Source organism: Hibiscus syriacus, unplaced genomic scaffold (assembly GCF_006381635.1).
Source record: "Hibiscus syriacus cultivar Baekdansim isolate YM2019G1 unplaced genomic scaffold, ASM638163v2 tig00110271_pilon, whole genome shotgun sequence".
Classification (NCBI taxonomy): Eukaryota; Viridiplantae; Streptophyta; class Magnoliopsida; order Malvales; family Malvaceae; genus Hibiscus; species Hibiscus syriacus.
Genome location: NW_024062657.1, coordinates 1,605,764 through 1,618,706, shown reverse-complemented (window position 1 = coordinate 1,618,706; position 12,943 = coordinate 1,605,764). Strand labels below are relative to the sequence as shown.

Sequence of the window (12,943 nt, the reverse complement as noted above, 5' to 3'; positions counted from 1 at the left end):
TTCGAATTTAATGGACTTTGAATTATTTTTGAAACCTTTTAAAACTTTGAATAAATTCAATTAAGTCCAAAAACATTTTGTAAATTCAATTCAAGTACAAAAACCATTTTGCCTTAAATTGTCATATCAAAACATAGTTCAACACTTTTAAACGGGTACTGGTTTAAAAAGATCTATATATTTTCATTGGTTTTGGTTGGACCACACTAATCACCCTATTCCAATCTCCTGAAAACATTATACTATCAATGTTTTCTGTGAACTGAGATCTTCATGGCTTTTACTCGATGAACTACCAGTGGAACCACATCTCATCCCAAAAACCTGTATGTGTCTGATTAAATAAGGAAATTTTATGGCTTTCTATTTATCTGCATGTCCTGTAGCATCAATAGGTAGTTCTGTATTACTCAGCTTCCCAAGACTCACTCTATTACACACCATTTCAGGTTAAAAGAATCGTACCAGTGCAGCTATCGACATCAGTAAGAGAGTTCCACTGGTGTTGCTTGTGGAATACGGTGTATGTGATTAGGGGGCATATAGGTTGTATTTTGTTTTTTATATCTGAGTTTGAAATCTATTTTATATCTAAATACTGATAAATTTTACTTTTGTATTTATAAGTTTCTTATATGATTTTACTTGTTTTAACAAAAAAATTAATTTTCCGAGATTTATACGGTGGGTCGCTCCGGTGACCCTAATGTAACACCCCGGATCGGATTGGGCCAACCGTATCAGTTCGTGGGGGTTACATATTAGTTTTTTTAAGATAAAAAATATCTAATTATAATGAAAATTTACAACTATAATTATAAATTGAATACATAATGACATTTCCTATAATTAATAATACAAAAAATAATCATTTAAGATCACACAATAATCATATAAATTAAATTAAAAAGTCTAACCTTATAAACTCAAATAAAATATAAATACGAACAAAATGCACAAAGACTATCAGCGTGTGTTCTAAATTCTAAATTCTAAATTCTAAATTCTAAATTCTAAATTCTAAATTCTAAATTCTAAATTCCTTCCTTCCTCGCTATTAGATTGAGCAAAGAATATTAAAACCTTAGAAAAGCTTCTTGACTCTTTATTAACCAGTACATGGTTTATATATGCATAGAAACAGATTACCTAAGCAAGTAATCTGGTGTAACAGAATGCAACAAATTAACTGCACTATAACACACAGCATTCTACACATGCAGTCGGTTACTTCAGCTATATTCTAGATGATTACTTCAACAATGTTCTAGAATTCTAGAATATTTGCTTCAATATTCCCCCTACTTTTTCTCCTCTCAACTTCAAAAAATGACAGTACACCAAGCCTTTGCCTGAACTTAACAAAACTTTCTTTCGCCAGTGCCTTAGTAAGTCCATCAGCCACCTGCTGTTCAGAGGGTACAAAGTTCACTTGAAGCTGCCCTGTAGCAACCTGTTCCCTCACGAAGTGTATATCTAACTCCACGTGCTTTGTCCTAGAGTGATATACTGGATTCGCACTCATAGCAATTGCACTGGTGTTATCACTCCACACCACTGAAGTAGCTTGAACTTGAACCTTCATATCAGTCAACAACGCTTCAAGCCAAATAATATCAGAGGTGACATCAGCTAGACTCCTGTACTCAGCCTCTGTGGTGGATCTCGACACTATCTTCTGTTTCTTTGAGCTCCATTGAACCATACTACCACCAAGGAAGACACAAGTACCCGATATAGACCTCCTATCATCAACATTGCTTCCCCAATCGGCATCAGCGAAGGCCACAAGTTGAAACGGTTCTGTTTTTGGAAAAAACACCAAGCCATAATCAAGCGTCCCCCTAAGATATCTCAGTACACGTTTAACAGCCACCAAATGCTGTTCACATGGTGCATGCATGAATTGTGCTAGCTTATTCACACAATAAGCTATGTCTGGCCTTGTATGACAGGCATAAAGCAAAGACCCAACTAAGCTTCGATATTCTCTTGCGTTTTCTAATAAATTGCCTGCATTATTATTTGACAGTTTAATCAACGTACCATAGGCGTATGAGTTGCTGTAGCCTCGCTCATTCCAGACTTCTCGAGCAGCTCCATTATATACTTCTTCTGGCTAAGAAACACGCACCATCAACATACTTAACTTCATTCCAAGGAAAAAATTGAGTGTACCCAAGTCTTTGAGTGAAAACTTCTCTCCTAGCATCTTCACAACTTGTTCCACATCCTCATTTTTGCCTCCTGTAACAATAATATCATCAACATAGGCTAAAACATATGTGCTAGTACGACCACTATGTTTAATAAACAATGAGTTATCTGCACGAGAGCTTTGAAAACCCAAGTCCACCAGAAAATTTTTCAGCTTAGAGTACCAATTCCTTGGTGCTTGCCTCAACCCATACAAGGCTTTCTGTAGCTTGCATACCAACCTCGTTCCATCTGTAGTCTGTTTCTCAAAGCCTTGAGGTTGTTCCATGAACACCTCTTCATTTAACTCACCATTTAAAAAGGCATTATTAACATCTACTTGCCTTAGGCTCCAGCCATCGCGAGCAGCAATTGTCATACAACATTTACTGTTGACATTTTTACAACAGGACTAAACGTTTCTTGAAAGTCCTGACCAGGTATCTGTGAAAACCTTTAGCCACGAGTCTGGCTTTGTACTTTTGTACCGATCCATCCGCATTACGCTTGACTCGAAACAACCATCTACAGCCTACAGCAGTTCTTCCTTCTGGAAGGAAACAAGTGACCAGGTATTGTTCCTTTGAAGTGCTTCATACTCAGCAATAACAGCATCCTTCCACAGCGGATCCTCTAGGGCTTCATGAATATTTTGAGGTTCAACCTCATTTATATGGTACTGTTCTGATAAGCGGATACACCACTGAGGGTTGAGGAGTATACCTTGGGTCTAAACACTCCACTTTTGCTGCGTGTTACCATATGGTGACCTGTCACAGGTGGTAATGTCTCACACTGACCATGATCATTTCGACTATTACTGCTCGATCCTTCATTATTCGAGTCAAGGAGGCCCTCGAATTTTGTTGTGCAAACACATTCTCTTCTGGGTGTTCATCCTCATCTGCTACATTATTTTCTGACGTCACAGGCTGTACCTCTGACTCATCAGTATTAACCATAGGATTAACATCATGTGCTTCTCTTCCCATGCAGACACGTTGTGCACCTCCTATGATAGGAATTTTCATACCATTCCTACGCAATGCACACTTACATCCGGACTTGCTGCTTGACGCTGCAAAAGGAAAGAAATCTTCATCAAAAATAACATGGCGTGAAATAAACATTCGGCCATCAGAGTCCATGCATTGGTATCCTTTGTGTTGAGTGCTATATCCCAAGACACGCACTGTGACGACCGATAGCTGAGTTTGTGATTATTGTACTGCCGTAAGTGGGGAAAACAACAGCACCCAAACACACGAAGGTAGCTGTAGTCTGGTTTCTTGGTATATACATCTCGTATGGTGATCTGTCTTGAAGAATGCTAGTAGGCAACCGGTTAATGAGATGCACAGCAGTGCACACTGCATACGACCAGAATTTAAATGGAATTGAAGCTTGTGCCATAAGAACCAAGGCTGACTCAATGATGTGTCTATGTTTCCGTTCGACCACACCATTTTGTTCGGACGTATGTGGACATGCTAGGCGATGCACAATGCCTAATGACTTAAGCCATGCCGAGACTGATCGATACTCACCTCCCCAATCGCTTTGAACTTCTTTTACTGCGGCATTAAATTGAGTTTGTATGAGACTGAAGAACAATTGAAAGGTTGATAGAACCTGATCCTTGGTTTTGAGCAGATAGATCCAACTATGCCTCGTGTATGCATCAACGAAAGAAACATAATATCGGTACCCATTGGAGGCTATGTGTGCGACCCCATACATCACTGAAGATTAAGTGAAACGGTGTGGTATACACAGTTTGAGATTGATTAAACGGCAACTTATGGCTCTTTCCCAATCTACAAGCAACACAAATTGAATTGCCAACAGTATTTTCTAGAAGGAAACATTACACCAACTTGTTTACATGCTTGCACAAGTACAGGATGAGCAGGATGCCCAAGCCTCTTGTGCCATAGTTGATATTTCTTATTACTACTATTGAAATCTTCGACTACTGTGGCATGACAAGCTTCCAAACATTCTGTATTGTTATGAACTGGTAAAGACCTGCATTCTCTTGCCCCTTAAGCAACACTGCTCCAGTCACCTCATCTTTAACCAAGCACGACCCCGCATGAAACTCAAAAAACACCTTATTGTCTCTAGCAAACTTGGACACAGAGAGAAGATTTTTTGTTACTGAAGGCACATGCAGTAAATCATTAAGAACTAGCACACGAGAATTAGTAGTCATACTTGAAGAACCAGCTCGAGCTATACTCAGGCTGTGCCCATTACCAACACTACCTTACCTGGTCCAGTGTAATCCGAGCTAGTAGTAAGGTTCGAGGCATCAGGAGTGATATGGTGTGTAGCTCCCGAGTCTACAATCCATCGACCAGAATTTGAGGATGCAGTGTTGAGCATGCATACCACTGCTGCACGACTTATATTCATCTAGCACAGTGTGATGCGCTTCAGTGCCTTCATTTTTGTCAGCCAACACGCCTGGAAACGTCTGATCGAAGCGATGCCAGCAGCGATCAACTGAGTGTCCATTCTTTCCGCATAGCTGACACTGCAACCGCGGACGACCACGCCCACGCCCTGCAGATTTGTTGCTTCTATTGTAATTGTTATTGTAGGCCTGAGCTGAAGATCTATCATTGCCACGACTGCTTGACCGTATAGTAGCCACATTCGCATTCATAGGGAGGGATTGTTGAGACAAAAAACCACTCAATTGTGACTCAGCATCCATCAAGATTGTTTTCACACTGTCAACAGAAAACACATCTCTGCTTGCAGTAATCACAGCTACAAATGGTTGATATTCAACCGAGAGACCATTGAGAATGGTAGCAATTTGTTCAAGATCCGAGATCGCACTCCCACACGATGCAAGTGCATCGCACACTTCTTTAACCTTCGTAAGATAGGACCTCATGCTGTCATCGCCCTTCTTGATTGATCGAAGTTTGCAATGTAGACTCATCACGCTCGTAGTCGAGCGATTAGCAAAGAATTTCTGAACCGTTCGCCATACATCAGCTGCTGTTTCAGCTCCTACAAACTGAGGCAGCAAGGGATCGCTGATCGTCGACAGTAGCCACGATGCAAGAGCACTGTCCTGAGCAACAAAGTTTTCATAGTCTTCATTCACAACACTAGTACCTGACTCATCAACAATTCGAGCTGGTGGTGACAGTACTTCTCCATTTAGCAGCCTCTCTAATCTGTGGCTGCGAACCGTGAGCAATACTTGTTGTTTCCACAGCAAGAAATTCGCTTCATCCAGCATAATGTTGATCTTCTTGTGAGTGAAGACCTTGTTGCTGCGAGCAGTTTCGCCGAATTCGAAGGCAACATTGTTGTAATCACCCATGAGGGCAGTAATCTTCCAGGATCAAAAGGCGAATGATACCATATTAGATTGAGCAAAGAATATTAAAACCTTAGAAAAGCTTCTTGACTCTTTATTAACCAGTACATGGTTTATATATGCATAGAAACAGATTACCTAAGCAAGTAATCTGGTGTAACAGAATGCAACAAATTAACTGCACTATAACACACAGCATTCTACACATGCAGTCGGTTACTTCAGCTATATTCTAGATGATTACTTCAACAATGTTCTAGAATTCTAGAATATTTGCTTCAATACTCGCTGCTGCTTTTTGTTTTTCGTTTCTTCAGAGTAGAAGGGGACATTTTCCTTCAAAACTATGCGTTTATAATCAAAGCGAAGGCTCTATTGTTTTACAAAAACGAGACTTTCTCGTCTCGAATCAGCTTACCTTTTGTACAGCAGCTCGAAATGATGCTGAAGCCTTGCAAATCGCATCTATCCTTACTAAGGATGACTGGAAAGGCCTTCTGGAAACATCATCAGATTTGAAAATCAAGCTAAACCCAGAAATTATTCACTCCATTCTTCTCCAAAACTCGGTTCTTGATCCCAAGCGTCTCCTCTGGTTCTTCAACTGGGCAAGTCACAAATCCCCAAACCCTCTAAAATTAGATACTTTTTCGTTCCTAGCGCTTACTTTATGCAATTCAAAACTGTTTCGTGATGCCAATCAGGTTTTAAAATACTTATACCAATGTGATCAATGCTCATTGTCGAGTTGGGAGCATCAAGGAAGCAAAAAGGGTGCTTTTGGAGATGGAGGAGAAGGGATCTAGTCCTGGTTTGGTTTCTTATAATGTTATGATTAGTGGATTGTGCAGAGCCGGTTCTGTTGATGAAGCATTGAAGTTGAAAAATTCCATGGCTGAAAAGGCTATCAACCCTGATGATTATACTTACAATATAGTTATCGATGGGTTGTGTACAGAGAATACTGATGATGGCGGAAATGGGTAGTGCATGTTTAAATCCTACCCATATTGCTTACACGGCTTTGATCAATGGATTCATAAAACAGGGTAGTATGGCTGAGGCTTTCCGAGTCAAGGATGAGATGGTTGCTTGTGGAATTAAATTGAATGTTTTCACATATAATTTGCTTATTAGTGGTGCTTGTAAGGCTGGTGACTTGGAGAAGAGTAAAGCTCTTATCAATGAGATGGTATCAATTGGTGTCGAACCTGATACACAAACATTTAGTTTTATGATCGAGAGTTATTGTCAACAGGGAATTTTGTCAAGGCCCATGAACTGCTTGAAGTGATGAAGAAGCGCACCTTGAAACCCACAATGTACACTTACAACATGATAATTAGTGGCCTATGCCACTGGGGAGATCTTTGTCGAGCTAATAATGTTTTTGAGGAAATGATCAGGAAAGGGTTGAAGCCCAATGCCATTTTGTATACAAATCTGATGAGAGGTCATATCCAGAAAAGTAGATTCGAGGAAGCAAGAAGGATCTTCGACAGAATGATGGAGAATGGGTAATGCCTGATATCTTTTGTTGCAATACTCTTATAAATGGCTTATGTAAGGCCCAAAAGATCAATGAAGCGAGGAGCATCTTAGATGAAATGGTTGGCAGGGGCTTGAAGCTAATGAACATACCTATGTGACTTTCATCCATGTATATGCTAAGGCCGGGGAAATGGAGGGTGTAGAAAGTTGTTTCGGAGAGATGCAAAGTTATGGTATAGCTCCAAATAATGCTATGTATTCTGCATTGATTAACAGCCTTTGCAAGGTAGGAAATGTAACTGAGGCTCTATTGACATATAGGTGCATGTCTGAAAAAGGTGTGCTCCCGGATATAAAAACTACACTGCGCTCATCCATGGCCTCGCGACAAATGGTAGAATTAATGATGCATTGCATCTTTTCTCACAACTCGATGAAATGGGTATAGTGCCTGACGTATACACCTATACTTCTCTCATTTCTGTCTTCTCTAAGCTTGGTAATATGGAGGAAGCTCTCAATCTTTATAATAAGATGTGTCAAAAAGGCATTGCTCCGAATATTGTTACATATAATACGATAATTGATGGTCTGTGTAAGGTAGGTGACACCAAGAAAGCTTGGGAGATGTTTAAGGAAATCTCGCAGAAAAGCTTAGCACCTAATACTAAGTTATTCTACGGTTGTAGACGGATATTGCAAATCTGGATATTTAACTCAGGCATTTCTGTTACTGGATAAAATGCACTCGAAGGGTGTTCCACCATATAGTTTTTCTTATTCAGCCCTTATTAACGGATGCTAGTTTTACTTATTCAGCCCTTATCACGGATGCTGTATGGAACGAGAAATGGACAAGGCACTCTCTATATTTTCCGAAATGATTTATAAGGGCTTTGCTTCCATCTTTTCTTTCAAAACATTGATTGATGGATTATGCAAGTTGGGGAAACCAAATGAAGCTAAGAGGCTGTTAGATGTTATGATTGATAAGTCTATTCCTCCGAACCATGTAACCTATAGTATCCTGATTGATCATCACTGCAAGGAAGGAGAGATGGAAGAAGCTGAAAATCTCTTTCTGGAGATGCAAAGGCTGAATTTAGTTCCGAATGTTGTAACTTACAACTCGCTTTTACATGGTTACAACAGAGTAGAGAGGCAAGCCGAGATGTCTGCTCTTTTCGAGTCGATGGCTACTAATGGGGTTTAGCCTGATGAAATAATCTATGGTCTTGTTGCCGAGGCTTACGTGAAAGAAAACAATTTGATCAGAATGTTGAAGTTGTTGGATGAAATACTAGTGAAGGATGTTGCATTTGATAAAAACCTGTCTTTCCTTCTGCTGGATGCAGTATGCAATACAAAGAACTTTTCAGAAGTGCCGAAGTTACTCGAAGAAATGGCAGAGCAAGGACTTAAGCTCAGTCCAATCACATGTCACAAGCTCATTTGTGGTTTTCACAATAAAGAAGTCCGGAGACAGCTGAAATGATTCTGGAGAGCATGATCCGGTTCGGATGGGTTCCAAATTCTACCACCCTAAATAGCATAATCGATAAAGATTATGATGTCGATTCAACCAAGCAAACAACATGTGGAGTTCCTTGTCAGGTGTAAGCATGATTACAGGAGAAAAACTAGAAATTTGTCATGTTGGATGCTTCTTACAAAATCATGATTACTCCGGAACTTGGCTTTTGCCTTTTGCTTTCCTAGACTCGGGTGTTTGGTTTCGATCTATTCAATATCCAATAAATACATGTTTAATATCAATTGTTAGTACATCTCCTAACAATTACACTTAAACATTACTCAATAGAACAAATTATTAACTTTTCTACAACGTTTTCAACCTATCTTAAATTTCTGGCTTCTCAGTATCTATACCCATAAAATGGTATTGATACTACTATACTATGGTGTCGATATTATATTATGGCATTGATACCATTTTTTCATTTTGTTTTTAATTGATATCGATACCTTCCCCTCAGTATCTATACTCCCCATTCGGTATCGATGTTGATTGAATCAGTATCGATACTATTAAGCAAATTCATCCCATTTTACAGTACCGATATTTGTGCCTAGAAATTCTAGTTTTCAACCCGATTATCACACCAAATGGGGTCAAATTTCGTTATAATTACACCATATAATACTATTAAACTCTTCTTTAACTATTCATACTAATATTCCTTCATTTATCCTCTTAAAACATAAAATATCTTTCAAAAACCGTAAATTCTAAGAATCATACCACTCTTCCTAATATGTTTTTAATAATATCCAATGCTTCTAATCTCTTATTTACCTATTTGAAAAGTCAAATCGACCAGTAAATATCAACAAACACTCATATATTAACATATCATTTCAAAATCTATTTTCTAAAATATCTTTATTTCATCCATTTCATAGTTTTAATCTCCTTTGCTCCTTTATTAAGCATATATATCACTTAATGTTACCAAAGCAACTTATAATTTAAAGGAAACATTAGCTAATGGAAGTTTACCTTATATTGGAGAAGAGAGTAACACCAACGGGAAGAAGAAGAAAAATAGTAGGAAATGCTCTACTTTCCTCTTTCCTACTATTTAAAATCCCTAATAGATTTTTAAATTCCTTTTTCCTCTTAAAAGACCAAAGTGCCCTCTTAACTTATCTATTCGTACAAATTAGTCTAAACACTATTCCAAATCATTTTTCTCATCTTTTACCACTTATTCAATTAAATCTCAAGTTTTTAAATCTTTTCAGTATAGTCTCTGTTCTGATTTTTGGGATATTACAATTTTCCCCTTAAGAAAATTCGTCCTCGAATTTAGATAAATACCTGGAGCGAAAAGGTAGGGAAACTGCATTCTCATGTCCTCCTCTCTTTCCCAAGTAGCTTCTTCAACCTTATGATTTTGCCAGAGTACTTTAACTAAAGAAATCTTTTTGTTGCGTAATTCTTTGATTTCTTCAGCCAAGATTTGCACTGGTTCTTCATCATAAGTTAAATCCGTTCGGACCTCTATTTCCTCCAATTTCATAATGTGAGATGGATCGGATCGATATCTTTTGAGCATTGATACATGGAAACGTTATGGATTTTGTCCATATCCGGAGTCAAAGCTAGCTAATATGCTACTGGTCTGACTCTTTTCAAGATATCATAAGGTCCAATAAATCTAGGACTTATCTTTCCCTTACGCCCAAATCTCAAGACTTTCTTCCAAGGTGACACCTTTAGGAACACTTTATCTCCCACTTGAAATTTGATTTCTTTTTTTTCAAATCACATAAGATTCTTGTCGATCGGAGGCTATTTTGAGATTTCCTTGAATAATCTTTATCTCCTCCTCCATCTCTTTAATCAACTTCGGTCCAATTAGGTCTCGGTCTTTCAATTCAAACCAATTTAATGGTGTATGACACTTCTCCCATATAATGCTTCATACAGGACCATCTTAATACTCGATTGGTAACTGTTATATATGCAAATTCGGCTAAAGGAAAATACATTTCCATGATCCTTTAAACTCAATCACACATGCCCTTAGCATATCTTCAAGTAATTGGATGGCTCGCTCTTACTGCCCATCTGTCTGCGGATGAAAACTTGTGCTGAAGTTCAATCGAGTACCCAATTCCTCTTCCAACGACTTCCAGAACCTGAACTAAACCTTGGGTCTCGATCGGACACTATTGATATAAGCACTCCATGCAATATGACTATTTCTTTAATATACAACTCAGCATACATATCCATTGAGTAATCTACCCGAATTGGAATAAAATGAGCTATCTTGGTTAATCGGTCTACAATAACACATATGGAGTCCCTTTTACCAGGCAATAATGGTAGCCCCGAAATAAAATTTATGGGAACTCACTCCCACTTCCACTCAGGAATAAATATCGGTTGAAGTAATCCATAGGGTACCTGATGTTCATCTTTCACTTGATGACATGTCAAACATTTTGCCACAAACTCCGATATAGCTCTTTTCATACCAGGCCACGAATAACGACTTTTTAAATCCTAGTACAATTTATTACCTCTTGGATGCATCGTTAATGGGCTATACTGTGCTCCATCAAGAATATCTTTCTTCAAATCATCATTATCTGGGATGCAAAGTCTTCCTTTATAATATAAACACCCATCTACTCTTACTTCGAAATCTTTGGTCTCATTCCTTTCGACTTGTGCCATTCTCGCCAAATATTTCTCATCTTGACTTTGTAGCTCTTTAATCCGATCCAAAAACATCGGCTTTAACTTAAGCTCAACAATTAAGGAACCATCTTCCTTTAATGACATGTGTGCATCCAAAGCCCGTAAAGATGCAAAAATCTTTTGGCATAGTGCATCCGCTACCACATTCGCCTTTCCAGGATGATAATCAATAATTATATCATAATCTTTTAGAAGCTCAATCCATCTTCTTTGCCTCAAGTTCAATTCTCTCTGAGTCAATAAATACTTTAAACTCTTGTGATCCGTATAGATATGACACCGTTCCCCATACAGATAATGACGCCATATTTTCAATGCAAACACAACTGCTGCTAACTCCAAGTCATGTGTCGGATAAATTTTCTAATGATTCTTCAACTGTCTTAAAGCATAAGCCACAACCTTTTCATTTTGCATCAGCACAAACCCCAGTCCCTTATGGGATGCATCACTAAACACAACATAGTGTTTTCCCGACTCAGGTTGTACAAGTACTATCTTAAAATTTCTGGCTTCTCAGTACGATACCCATACCATGGTATCGATACTACCATACTATGGTATCAATACTATACTATGGTATCGATACCATTTTTGCATTTTATTTTAAATGGTATCGATACCTTCCCTTCAGTATCGATACTCTCCCTTCGGTATCGATACCAATTGAATCAATATCAATACCTCTAAGCAAATTCATCCCATTTTAGCCTATATTATCGGTATTGTTCTTTCAGTAATGATATTCGTGCCCAAAATTCCAGTTTTAAACCTGATTAACACACCAAATAGGGTCAAATTTCGTTATACTTACACCATATAATACTATTAAACTCTTCTTTAACTATCCATACTAATATTCCTTCATTTATCCTCTTCAAATATCAAAAATCTTTCAAGAACCATAAATTCTAAGAATCACACCACTTTTCCTAATGTGTTCTTAATCCTATCCAATGTTTCTAATCTCTTATTTACCTTTTTGACAAGTCAAATCTACCAGTATACATCAACAAACACTCATATATTAATATTCATTTCAAAACCCATTATCTAAAATCTCCCTTATTTCATCCATTTCATAGTTTTAATCTCATTTTCTCATTCATTAAGCATACATATCACTTAATGTTACCAAAGCAACCTGTAATTTAAAGGAAACACTAGCTAATGGAAATTTACCTTATATTGGAGAGGAGAGCAACACTAACGGGAAGAAGAAGAAAAATAGTAGGAAATACTCTACTTTCCTCTTTCCTACTATTTAAAATCCCTAATAGATTTTTAAATTTCGTTTCCCTCTTAAAAGACTAAAGTGCCATCTTAACTTATCTATTGGTACAAATTAGTCTAAACACTATTCCAAATCATTTTTCTCATCTTTTACCACTTATTCAATTAAATCTCAAAATTTCAAATCTGTTCAATATAGTCATTGTTCTGATTTTTGGGATATTACACAACGGACTTAATGCCTCAACAAGAATATGTTTCTAAATTTTTAATCGTCGGGAATACAAAGTATCCCACGATAATACGAACATCCGTCGAACCTGGCCTTAAAAGTCCTTAATCTCTTCATTTTCTACTTATAAAATTCTTATTAAAAAAATGTCATCTTTCCTTTGTAATTATGTTATTAGCTTTAATAAAACATCGGTGTCATCTTTAATTCATTC

At 37.7% G+C, this 12,943-nt stretch overlaps 1 pseudogene; it reads left to right on the top strand.

Annotated features, from left to right (window-relative positions):
- The first annotated feature begins 5,540 nt into the window (after positions 1-5,540).
- Positions 5,541-8,659, top strand: LOC120115757 (annotated as a pseudogene).
- The last annotated feature ends 4,284 nt before the right edge of the window (positions 8,660-12,943 follow it).